General features: G+C 35.3%; 1 protein-coding gene and 1 long non-coding RNA gene across 5 annotated transcripts in view; one reads left to right on the top strand and one right to left on the bottom strand.

Moving 5' to 3' along the window:
• The window catches only part of lrp1aa (low density lipoprotein receptor-related protein 1Aa), a 180492-nt gene that overhangs the window by 145559 nt on the left and 20844 nt on the right, over nt 1-14089 (bottom strand). The gene's annotated exons all lie outside the window — the stretch shown is intronic.
• On the top strand, nt 4374-5057 carry LOC308685285. Its single transcript, XR_014029444.1, has 2 exons — nt 4374-4492; nt 4739-5057. It is a non-coding gene; the product is annotated as an uncharacterized lncRNA (long non-coding RNA).

The following is a 14089-nucleotide window of genomic DNA, read 5'->3' as shown; positions in this document are numbered from 1 at the left end:
CAATACAGCGCCAACACAAACACACATCAGCGGCGCTGCGCTAATTCACTGCTTTATTACGCTATGACACAGGGTTTCTATCGAGGTGTGTATGTTTTTTCTGGTTGTTAAAATATATTCTCATATCCCAGTTTCAGTCAACTATATTGATAGGTTGACATCTTGAAAGTTGCTCTGTTTGTTTGAGCACTTCAACACGTCAACTTCTGAATCAACCAATTGGTTTTAGGGCTGAATAATGAAATATGTGGGAAGCATTTGGGAATCTCGTTAGTGACGTTTGACTAGACTTTTAGTTTTTACCATATTTAGGTTTTTAGTGATGAGAACAAACTCCTAACCTATTAAACTTGACGGGTGCTAACAACATTAATGATATCTCAAATCATTTGGTTTGTTGAGGACAATTATACAGTTGTTTTGTGATCAGACATATGATATTCACCTGCCAGAGGATAGAACGGGTAGACTTACAAGCAACTACTGAGAAACCCCTAGCAACACCTTAGCAACCACCCATAGTGTTTGAGGCAGAAGAGAATATGGAGGTCAGCTAGTCTACACAGAACTTTAAACACCTCAATGCGAGGAGTTAGCATGACAGAAAGTGCATTTTAGGGCTGTACTGCCCTAGTCGATTAGTCGATTAGTTGGTCGATACGTTCTGGTTCGACCAAAATTCTGATTGGTCGATTTTCTGCCGCGTTTATTTCATCAGTTTTGCCGCGCTGAGGCGCGCTCATTTCATCAGGTGGAAAGCACTAACTGCTAATGGGGGTGTTTTCAGAGTACCCTTGTTTCACTGTAACAGTCTGTCTTCAAAACACCCCCCTTGTTTTCACCTTTTTTGGATTAGTCCAACCCAAGAGAGAGCGTCGAGCATAGAAGGTTTGATGCTGAATATTATTTATTTAATTGTGAGAGCGTTTAATAGTCAGTCCTCTTCTAACATGTCAACAACAAAGAAATCGACAGTGTGGCAGCATTTTGTTAAAATTGATAACATGAAAAAGGTCGAATGCAAAGTTTGCAAGCAACAGTTTTCCACAGCTTGACGACAAACATGACATATCATCTAAAAGTGGTAACGTTAAGCTCACTTGTCTGCGTTAGCTTACCCTGTCTGTTTTGAGTAGGCTATATGAACATATTAGAATTTGCATATTTCAATGTTTTAGTGTGATAACCTAACTTTTTTATTTTTTATTTGGAGCCTAATGCGCAATTGTGCTGTGCTGTTGGTGTGTTAGTTTTGAGCCTAGGATGCTTTATTTTTCAGTTATGCACTTTATTTCGTTTCTGCTCTTGATCTGGTTTGTTTAATAAATATTATTTTTTTTATTAAAGTGGACGTGCCTTTTGTGTTTATTAAGAGTAAAAGCTTTAATTTAATATTAATAGTCTATTCGTGTCTCAGCTGCGACGCTGAGCTCATGTTCAGCCTCGCTCGGTGCGAGGACATGCACGGTGAAATGATAGCGTCTGACAGTTATAACTTATTATAACATATGACAAAAATAATTGTCTAAATTATGTTGCATATTCCTCAACAGTTCTTGTGATGATATCACTAGTTGACGACAACATAGTACTATTTTCGGAAATCATAAGCTATGATATTGCGCAGGTGCACGTGATGCAGCGCCGTCAGAGCTGACAAACTCGAGTGTCAGACTCATTTCAATGCAAAATAATTAGGTCAAAAACGATTTAATATACTGCAAATAGCCTACTAGTTGTTTATGTTTATTTATAATTCATTTAGGCGGACAACAAGGCTACCAAGTCCTGCGCAAAGTGCGCATCTAATTAATTTAACGGGGTTTTTTTCTAACGTCATTTTTAGTCGATTTTAGTCGATTTCTAGTCGAAAATTTCAGGACTTCGGTCGACCAAGATTTTCTTTGGTTGAGTACAGCCCTAGTGCATTTCCTCAACAGAAACCATGCAGAGACTGTGAAGACATCTGTCCAGGTTCATAGAGGGTTCATATGATGGAAAACAGAAGTCTTCATGCTCTTATGAAATAATGAGCATAAATTGAGATACCGTAGGTAGGGAAAAGTGATGTCCGGAGGAGATATTCAATTAAAGTTCAATTAAAGCACAAAATATTTGGAAAATATTGAATATTTTTTATATTTTAAATATGATGGAAGGACAAAACATTAGGCAAACGACAGCTACAGGTCACTATGCTATTTACTATGCAAAAAAAAAAAAAAAAAAGCATAAAAAAAAACTCAGATGAAAAAGCATTGAATACAACATAATTAGTTATTAATATTTCAGTGGTTCTCTCTTGTTTTTGCATGTATTTATAATTTCTTGGTATGGCCAAAAATGATGTTGGCACAATTTGGCATGTTTCAATGCATTATTATGACAAATAAAAGCACAACTACTTCTTACAAAATCTTGAACACATTGTTGATAATATTTGAATAAAGGGTGAAGATATCAATTTATGAGGACATCACTTATGGCCACTGCTGTACTGTCCATGTAGACCATATACTGACATTACTGTAAACTGTGAAAGCGACCTGTCCTGAAACTGTTGTGGTTATGACATCATAACCTTTTTCCCAATGAATTTCCCAGACTTTTCCAAATGTTTGAGATTAGTAGATGAGTAGGAAAGTAGATTAGTAGAAAATATATATTTGACATCTCTCTCACTCACACAAACAATGCAATTTCTAGCAATAAAAACCTTTAAATCAGAGCATAACTAGAATAATTGTGTATTCCATTGCTTTTCCATGAGTTATTAAAGATTCTGTTAATTTCCATGATCTCTCAGGCCTGGAGAGCACAAATGTAAAATGTCCTGGTATTCCCAGGATTGGAATGTCTGTGGGAACCGTATCAGCAAACTGACCAGATGAACGGCAGTATCGTGTGCAATGGAAACATTATTAGTATCTGTATTCTGATAAATCGGATGTGAGCGATACATAAAAAGCCCGTTTTAAGAGTAATTCTGTTCCCCTCGTATCCATAGTTACTATATAACAACTTTGCCTGGTATAATTCATAAAATTATTACATAATAAGTAAAAAATAATTCAAACAACAATACTAAATGGTAAACAAAAGGAGAAAGTTCTTTAGTCCAGACTCCAATGCAAACATAGCTTGCAAAACCCATGTACAGTACAACACACAGAAAGCATATTCAATCCCTCATTATTCATAATTAAATTTAAACATGTAACATTCACCTCACTCATTCACTACTGCATTGTTATTTAAGATGATTATCTTATAGAAGATTACTATCTTGTATACACTTCAGCAAAAACAGTCAGAGAGCAAGTGGAAATGTTTCACACACAAAAAAAAGTAATTTAGAGCAAGAAACTTTGAATAATATTCCAAAATATTTTGAAGAAACTCCAGCATTAGAAATCAAACGCCTCTGGCACTGTTTCTGCCCCGGGCGTCCCGTAAGTGTGCCGGATCGTGGACACCTCGCACAGGCGTGTGCTGAGACCATAAGCCTATTGTAATATTATGATCACATGTGGCGTTCCAGAGGATCTGGAGGTTGAAACGCTCGTCGAAGGGGAAACGCTCGCTCAAAAAACCCTCAGCCGCACGGAAAACTCTGGGATAAGAGCATCACATGGGGAACGTGACCTGAGACCCTGCGACGAGACCACATGCCACTCGCACAAATGAGCCGAACTGTGAGATTCTGAGATATAAAGACTGAATGTGGAAAATTGGCTTTCAAACATAAATCTACCCTGATAGACATTCACAGTGACAACTAGCCAGGTCTTCCCTAAGTTACAATGCTACTGAAATGTGCAGATTTGACTTCATCACTGAATATATTATTCAAACGAAAGCTTTTTCTTGCAGGTGATCATAATCAGTCAAAAACTGTCAGGACTTCTCAGTCCGAAGAACATTAACATTCAATGCAAGCAATTATGTCTGTACACTGTAAAAAATTATTCTGTGGCTTAGTAAATATTACAGAAATTTTTAACTTTATTAACTTAATAAAATCTCTGTATATCGTTTACTTGATTGTTTGAGTTAAACATACCAAAATAATTGAGTAAAAATCCAACAGTTAATTTTATCTAAAATTTACAGATATATTTAAGTTTTTTTCAATAAAATAATTTAGTATTTGACTAACCAATTATTTCTTTATAATATACTTAATATATATGTGAAATTTCTATCAAAATATTTGAGAATGTTTAATTAAACTGATCTGTTTCAAGAAACAAAAAAATTACTTAATTCAAATCAATATTATTAATATATTTAACACGCTCTTAAAATTGAGTAAGTTTACTCAATTAAAACAATGCCCCCCCCGCCCCCTCCCTCCCCCACCCTCCCCCACCCTCTGACGTGACGAAAACTCGACGGTTGGAGTGAGCGTGGCTGTTTGAACTCTCCAGTCAAGAACAACAGCTCTCTTCTCAGCGTCGCAGATTTGGTGCATTTTCACTGTGAAATTCAGGTTGGTGTATGTTTTATTTTATCTATAAAATCATTACTGTGCTTTAAATCATATTTAATGCAAAACAACATAGCCTACAGAGGCGTAATTCGACACCTAAACGAGACGAGAGCCGCGTTTGTCTTTTTGCGTGATTGAAACGCTTTGCATAAACACATGACTGACTTTCATAATGATAATGAATATAATTATTATCATTTGGATGATACAATGTCCTCAGAACTATCACTTTTTGTTTATTGGCAGGTTATGTCAGTCGCTCGCAGTATATTTCGGCTGTGCCTCAGACAGTGACTGTGAGTGAAATGCAAGACGGCGGTATGAAGTTCAAAGTTCACCCGCAGAGCGCGAGTCTGTCTCCGGCACGAGGACCAGCGCAGATTCGGTGGATATTGGATAACAGAGTGGTTGATTACACTTGAATTTGGCTACCTGAATGTTTAAATATTTCATTTTTACTTGTTAAATAAGTTTAAATGCAGGCAATATTGTATACATGAAAAAACAGTCTAAAATGTGCTGTATTGCTGTACTCATTGAAAATAAAGGCCAATGTAATGTATAATGGTGGTTGTCTGGAGTACTATTTTTACAAACGTTTAGAGAAAATAAAAAAGTTAATATTACTCATTAATAAAAACAGTTAATATTACTCATAAATATTGTTTTTTTAATGTTTAAATGTTAAATTATTTCTACTCAATTTTATTTGTTAATGTACCAGATGCAGTTACTCAGATTTACTTAATTTTTTTACTTGCATTTACTCAATTCATACAGTATATTTCATTGATTTCACAGCTTTAAAATTTACTCAATTTTTTTGAGTGTAAAAATGTTTCACCAATAAAATTGAGTAAATAATAGTTAAACTTTTTACAGTGTATCACATTCAGCTGCATCTGCTGATAATTATATCAATAATACATGAAAATTTCAACAACAACAAAAACAAATTAGAAAAAGATAAGAAAGCAGGGCTGAAAGCAACACTAAAGCTTTAATTTTCAAAAACAAAACCCATTATATCCGCCATGCAGCCGCAGCGTCAAATCAAGAACCAATTTCATTGCAACGGTTCCAAGTGATAATCTCTTCTTTATATCATCAAATCAAAAGGCATCAGCTTTAAATAATGTACATTTGAAAAATAGTTAGACTGCAAAAACGTTTCTGCAGTTTCTCTGTACGACTTCTGATCAGATTTAGGCTTGTTTCTATTCTGCACTCTGTGGTTGACCCGAACCCAGCACCGGTCAGCCATGTCATAAATCTCTGACTGTCATCAGGCCAAGAGGAAAACAAACCAAACTGCAGTCAGACATACAATACAGCGGCTGTGTTCAGAACACTCCCAGCTTACGGCCCAATATCCAATGTGTACGGTCTACTACCTTTTTATTTAAAAGTCAAAAAGCGGAAATTACTCTGTTTTTAATTCAGTGTTGGCATTATTATATATATAAAAAAAAAATATATATATATATATATATATATATATATATATATATAATATATATATATTGCATTTCTGTGCAACAGTGTCTAAACATCTTGCAGTCCAAATAATTGATCAAGAAACATTTTATAAAAATTACAAAAGTATTTCAATGTAATAGAATTACAGTTTTGTGCCAGTGCCAATAATTAGCTTATCTTCAGTCAACTTTGTATAAGTGTTATGAGTCATTGCCTTTATGTCATACAGTATAAATAAAGATTTGTTCTGATAACAGCAGTATTTTGAGGCCGAGACTCAAAGCTGATTCGACAGCCACAGTTTGTGTTATACTGGGATGTTTATCGTGGGTAGCAGCCACAGATCTGGCAAAATATTCATTCTTCCAATGTTAGAGTACAAAACGTGTGCAAAAACTGCCATATAGATATTGCTCGAGTCTCTGCTCCAATGCAAGTGGAATTGTTTTCATCTGTCAGGTCTGAGAGACGATAGCACTTCTTCTCAACAAGCCAGACATAGGTTGTCACAAATTATGTGTTTTTATATTCAAAACCCCAATATGGGCGTTAGTAATGATGTGTTGTTTAGCTAAATGTAAGTATTTTTGCTTAATATCACAACATCTGATATATTGGCCCCCACGAATCATATCAGTGAAATCTTCAACTCAAATTGTCCATGTCAGACATTTCTTATACCTCATGCATTTAATGGTACAGTAATGGGCCATTCCAGGTCACTGGTGCATTCATGCGTGAATAAGATCAATGCATGTCTTACTACTCTCCTTAATTGTTCATTAACTATACAAAGCAGCCAAAACATAACATTAGAAAGTTTCCACTCAACAAGACGAATCATCAGCAGTTATTTTGCCAAATACAATTTTCTATACAGGCATGAAGCATTTGTGACTGAAGTCAGAAGAGCACATTTGGTTTAGCTTCCATAAGTTTGACATAAAACACAGTTGCGTTTGTGCATCCTATAGGACAAGAACAACACAATTACGAGGCTTTCTTGCCGTTGCTTGTGTTCTGGGCATGACTAACTATTACTCATACAAAAGACCTTACCGCACTAACTATTCCTAACATGTGTTTCTCTAACAATTGTTTATTTTCAATCCCTCCTTAGATGTCTGCGGTTTCCAGATGAGTTTAATGATCCATAACAAGAACCCGATTCACATCATGAATGAGGACCGGATGTGACCTCGCGATCCCTCACAACATCACGCACACCATCCACATACCAACACTGCTGAGTGTTTGAAGAGGAATCCAAGAGTGTGAACTGGCATGCTACTTCTCAAAGTCTTCTTGCCGCTGGATAAATCTGAAGCTCATTCAGTGAAGGAGTCTCCAGCCGGATGGATCTTTATTTTAACCCCTGCTGAAGATCATCTCTCTTGAGATCATGGACGTGACACTCGAAGCCAATAAGAACCCAGAATGCTTCACCTCAGACAACCTTATCTATTCTAAAATACCATTATATATGACATATTAGAGTCATGTTAAGCATTGTTCTGTTTTAACCGATTGCATGCTCTTGCTGAAACTGACAACAGTTCATAAAAAGTATTTTCTTATTTTTTCTTCTTCTTTAAAAATAAAATAAAATAAGGCAACATTTGAAAACCAAGTATAACAGAAGCAACAGTCTCTTCACCCAGATGATAATATTAGTCATTTCGGTGTGAAGTTTGACGGCACATCAGTAAAATATGAAGGCACAACGGTTTCAAAGTTTGCTGTGTCAATACATATATCAAACTTTCTTTCGTCTGCGGCAGGGGTTGACGTACATTTATTTTTTCTACTTTGCCTTATGTGTAGATTTTATTATGTCACCCTTTTCCCAGACACATACTTAAATAAGATTCTTAAATTTGAAAATCAATTATAATAATAAATGCTACGTATTAAAACTGATCATCTAAATGAAGAGAGAAAATATATAGACCATTCAATATTTATAGTGTGAAGTATTTACCAACACTTTTGAGTGTACTGTATTACAGTAAGAACCCTAGTGAAAAAAAACTATACGAAAATTTATTTAAAATTCATTTATTTCATACTAAGTCCATTAACATATTTACTGATATATCGCTTGACACTTACTGATATAAATATTTATTTGGAGTACATCTTTATTGCACAATGCACATTGCTTAATATTAAGCCTAAAATGTGTTTTAATATCACGATTATTAAGGATGGTGTGATCTCTGTATAGTATCAGTATTTAAATGCAAGATATTTAAAGTGTACCTATATTGCAATAGTTCCACTTTAGCGCAGACAAATATACTTCAGTATATCTTTAGTTGGACCTCAGAACTATTTCCGAATAACTAAAATGCATTAAGTACAAAATTAGCCGTTCCAATTTAACAGACTTTAAGTATACCAATTTAGCATAATAAAAGTACAATTGCAGGATATTTATATTAAGTATATAAATGTATTTTGTAGTATCCTTAGCATAAAGTAAATGTATTTCAAATAGATTTTAGTATATTTATTTTTCACTAGGGAAATTATATTGCTATTGTACATTAGGACGACACCATAAAGACATTTAAAAGTCAAAAAGGGATCTTGAAATCAATTCTGTGTGACACGTAGCCACTGAAGGGATTTAATGCGATACCTCAGCCGAGCACGAGTCAGCATTCTTGCAGCTGCGTTGAACTCTTTGATAAGCCAGCCAAAACACTTCTGCAGCAGTTAAGTCTCGTATAAAATGTGTGAATGAGTTTCTCGCTTTCAGTCGGGGAGAGAATTTTGCAGACTTCAGAGATGATAATATGCTGTTTTATAAACATTGCTAATAGAGTTTCTTAAAACTGAAGTTGCTGTCAAATATGATTCCCAAATTCTTGATGTGATTATTGGGCTTCAGAGACAAGGACGCTAAATAAGGTATAATAGACGTTTCTCTGAGAATACTCTATATTAATTAGGTTGTATAATGTTCCAGTACAACCACAAATGTATGTGTTCTGTGCCATCCAGCAGGGTAATAATGATTGATTTGAGGAGATCTGATGATAATTACATCAGCTAAACATACGTAATAAAAAAGTAATAAAGGACCCAGGATTGAGCCTTGGGGGACACCTAAAGATACCACATGGCTTGTGGAGGTGTGTGTGTAGTTCAACATACAGTCCTTATCCCGAGCTACTTAAACAGGATTTAAACCAGTATAGGATTGGATGTGTTAGGCCAGCACTGTTCTGCAGTCAAGCTGAATCTTGTGACCAACTGTGTCAAAGTCAGTCCTGAGATCGGAAATTGCCATATGAATTCACGTAGCCATGCTGTGTTGCTGTGGAGGCGGTTATGTGTTAATAGTTTCCACAGTGATGTCACAATATGGAGGAGGTAGAGAACAACTCATATTTGTAGTTTGGTTTCAATAAATACTATTTTTGAGTTTTACAAATTACTATATGGTTTTAAAAAAAGATCATGCAAAATTTCCTTCCTCATGCCCTGAGCCCTGCATCTTAGAACAACTTATCAGGTGTTGCCAAGTTTAAACCTAGAGGTGAAGAAATAACAATAACACAGATCTGAGACATATCTGTAAAAAATAATCCACCTGTTTAATTAGGCATTACAGATCTGAAACAGGTTTGCCACCTCTTACAAAAACCACGGCTGAAGCTGTGTGAGCTAGAGGGAGAGAATCATTCATTCTGCATTTAAATAGCACAGACATTAAACTCTTGAATGAGTCAGCTAACCAAGTAGGTGTGTAAATTATTATGCATTTTATAGAACTGAACCTCTAAAGATAAACAGTTGATATTTTATGCTCGGTTCATTTTTCCAGCTGTCAGATGTTAAACAACAGACTCTTCTCATCTAAACACAGCAGGTGAAAGCTCTGCTGTGAGATCAGAGCTCAGACCTTCAACCCTCTCAACGTGAGGCAGATCTAGATGACTTTTACACACACGTGCCACATAGACTGCAGCTCTGGGATAAAGACAGAGGTTTAGTTGTGGGTACACTGCAGGGTATTGCTTCTAAGAGGTCAATGTTTTCTTATAATTCTTGATTTGATATCATTTAAGTAAATGTTTTCAGAATTTCAGTTTATTATACAGTATGGAACAATTTTGTTTGCCCACAAAGGACTGATGTTCCATTTAGGCAAATTACGGAAGTTCATATTGACGAATTTGGAAGTTATAAAAATGTGAAGTGAATTCAAGTGATTCTGGTTAGAGTTAAAGGTTATATTTTACTGTATATTGTGTCAGTAAATGACAAAATATAAACCTTAGGGTGAGAATTTAGTCTACCAGCACAGTCTTTAGGTACCTTCATTGAAATCATCATGATATTCATGATTTAGTTACCATCAAAATTAAATATCGATATGTAATGTTTTGAATAAATATTCCATATATGGCAGAACCCTGCTGTATGTCGTTCTGATTATTATGAAATTGGCTAAATAGACCTCTAACACACTTTTGAGTGAGATCTTATTTAAGATGGCTTCTCCAGTACATACAAGCAAGATATTCCAAGACCATAAAAAATGTAAAAAAAAACTAAAATGACCGTGAGACTGTAAAAAATTATCGTGATTTTAACGGTCAAAGACTGTAAAATTGCTACAGTGAAAAACTGTTAATTGGTTAAGAGAAAGTTTCCTTACTATATACGGTAAACAACTGTGATAGATCTAACGGTACATTTAATGTAATTTTACTGTAAAATACCATTAAATTTACAGTTTTTGGAAGTGAAAAAGAACAAGTCATTGTATAATTTACAGTGAAAAAACGTAAATTGACATTCCCACAATTCCCTGCGCGACACTTCACATTTGTTGCGTTTTTGTTGCAATAACTATGTTTCTTAGTTTTTTTCTAATCAGTTATGACATTAGGGTTTTATGTTACATTTAATGTTGTTAAATTAATGTTTATTGCATTTTTAAAATTTCACGTGTGTTACCATGATGGTGTTTAGTGTTTGTATGAATGACACTGTGCAGCTTCTATATATTAATATTAACTTTCTTGTGAAAGAGCTGCTTGTGATGAGCTTTAATTCATCGTGATTATCATCTCCACTGTGAGTGGTGGTTGTCAGTGTATTACTATGGCACAAAACAGATATAAATACTTCAATAGGTCAGTAAATTAACATTATATCAGATAATTAAATACGATTTATTACTGTAAATTTAAGTTAAGTCTGTAAAATCTAAAATGTTGCTACCGTATTTTTTACGGTAAATATCTGGCAACCACAGCTGTCTGTATTTTACCGTAAATTTAACAGATTTTTTTTTTTTTTTTACAGTGTACAAACATATTGAGTGTTATGTTTTAATAAACTGACTTTTGACATCTGACGATAAAAGGATGATAATTATTTTCTTCTTAAAGGCGTATTACTGTTCTCATTTCATTGAAGCCCAGGACCGGCGGTACAAAGCTGTTTATTGTGTAGTGTTGTCGGCAGAGGAAAGCACAGCAGCTGCAGTGGGCACAGCGACAGACTTCACCGCTAGCCATGGCATCTTTCACAAAAGACACAGTGAAATCCAGACACGTAAATAAATAAACCTCTTTCATGGGGGAGATCTTCAATGATCTGACACATCTGCACTGAGGAATCCACAAACAGAGCACGTTTCCACACACATCCCACTTGATATAAGTGGTGTATTTCTGTTGAAATTCTGTCATCATCTCAACAAGACTTTCTGTCTTCAACGGAACACAAAATAACATGTTCAAAGAATGTCTGAGCTACTTTTTCCTAATAATGAAAGCATGAAACAATTTAAACAACTATAACAACAAGTATACACGTATAAAATGCATGAAGACACGTTGCCTCTGGTGTGACGTTACTGACACCAACACTCTGGAAAATAAAGGTTCTTTATTGGCATCTATTGTTCCATGCAGAATCTTTAACATTCATTAAACCTTTCCAATGCACAAAAGGCTCTTAATGGTGTAAAAATGTTCTTTGGGGAACCCAAAATGTTTGCCATTTTTGTGAAAAGTCCCTTTTGGAAACTTTATTTGTGGGTTTGTGTCTCACAACTGAATGTAACACAAGTTTGAATTCATGCATTTGTGAATCAGATTTGATAGCTATGGCGAATACTTCCAGAAAAACTCGGCTCCTTGAGTGGCTTCTAAAGACTTGGAATATAGTGCTCAAGTTGCATGTACTTTTATGTTATTTTATGCTGTATTTTCTGTCCTTATAGCTTGACAGTAACTGGTCATCAAATACGTTCATTGTATGGAAAAGAGCGGCTCAGAGATTCTTCAAAACATCCTTTGTGTTCCACGGAAGAACGAAAATCCTACTGGTTTGAGTAATCCTACTGGTTTGACAGAAATCTTTTGAGAGCAGTGGAACATTTATTAAAGCAGGGAGTTTGACGTCACATCGGCTCTCAAAGTATTAAGAAAAGACTGTCTAATTTTAATGCAAAGAGCGTAAAGGAGCTTCAATAGCCTGTAGCGCAGCTAAAATAGAGAACGCTGAAGACTAGGGTGTCAGTTGTCTATGTGTGTTGAGAGAGAGAGAGAGCGAGAGCAGTTTGAGCCGAGAAAAGCAGATCATGAAAAAACAGCAGTTTTCCTCCATTCCTCTGGACGGGGTTTTAATGACTTCCAGACTGAAGGCAGTTCTCCTTCTCCTCTCCTCCTCTTACGGAGCGGATTCAGCCTTACCCAACACTTCTGAAAGCCACGCCAGCTCTTTAGAGAAAGATAAATTATTTCAAAGCATGTAATTGGTTGTGACGGTGAAGTACAAACATTCCTTAAGTCTTAATGCTGCTTCGTGAACTGTGGCATTGTTTTCCAGGGCCAGATTTCAAGTAGCAAGTTAATTCTAATTACGCCGCTCCCCTTCCCCCGCTCGCCTCATGATAAACTGACGCCACACTATTTGTTTAGTGCGTTTCTATTAGGCGGCCCTGTCAGAAAGGGTGAGATACTTCACACTCGCATACTTCACACACACACCGCGAGTCGAAAACTTTCACCCCAACCTGAGATTTGAAGCTGTTGTTAAATTGATCTTCACTTATTTGCATTTAAATGATTGTAAATCACGTGCAGTGCTATAGGTTACTTTTTTTTCAACAGTTGTTTGCCTACTCTAGATTAGTATTTCCATTCTGAATTCTGAATCATTCATATTAAAGTTGAAATCTTGTTAAACGGGGTGTATAAGAAAAAGGGAAAAAATATGCATATGACTATTATGATTATTCTTTTATGGTTATTTCTATGATTAATCCTTTGAAACATACTATTCTTGTATTAATCCATTTATGATGTCTATTGTCCATCTGTTTGTCTATTGTATCTTTTAGTATCATATACTCATATTCATGTCTTCTATTCTACTCTAAAAAAGGAACGTCTATTTGTGGGCTAGTCATGCTATGTTTTGTCCATTTTCTGCTCAGTGTAGTCTCCTGTCTAATATGTTATCTTGTTTATTATTAAGTTTCAGATGAGATGGTGATCTTACCTGGAATTAAGGTACAGTTGTATTTGCGTAAGGTTTGGACAGGATGAAAAAACTTATTTGGCCATTTCTGCTTCTTAGTTCATGCAGAAAGCGTTTTCGCTTTGAAAAACGCGAGACACAGGCAGTGGAATGGGGAAAAAGCGCAAGGTCTCAAGACGCGTCTTAAAATTGTAACTTATTTTAACTTGAGTGCCTCGTTTTTAGAGCGTAGTGCCACGTGCGAGATCAACGGTCATACATGTCCATCTAGTGCGTGTTTACATTGAAAAATAAAGTAGCGCAGTGGAATGGAAAAACGTAATTTTCCGGTACAGGATGAGAGCTTATTAATTACGAAAACGATTATTTATTTGTGCTAATTATTATTTTGTTATAATAATTATTATATATTCATTTATTAACTCTTTGTTAGGTTAGTTTTAGTTTTTCATTTATGTTGAAATCTCTATTTTGTTTCAGTTTACGAAAATGTTTTTTGACCAATAGTTTTAGTCTTAGTTTCAGTTTTCGTTTACGAAAATAACCTTGCTATAGACATCGGAACAAGACAGAATCTAACCGGACCAGGACTGAAAAACTTCCTAC

Source organism: Scardinius erythrophthalmus, assembly GCF_964197995.2.
Source record: "Scardinius erythrophthalmus genome assembly, chromosome: 25".
Taxonomy (NCBI): Eukaryota; Metazoa; Chordata; class Actinopteri; order Cypriniformes; family Leuciscidae; genus Scardinius; species Scardinius erythrophthalmus.
Note: the sequence above shows the minus strand (reverse complement) of the source record. Positions and strands in the feature narration are given on the sequence as shown.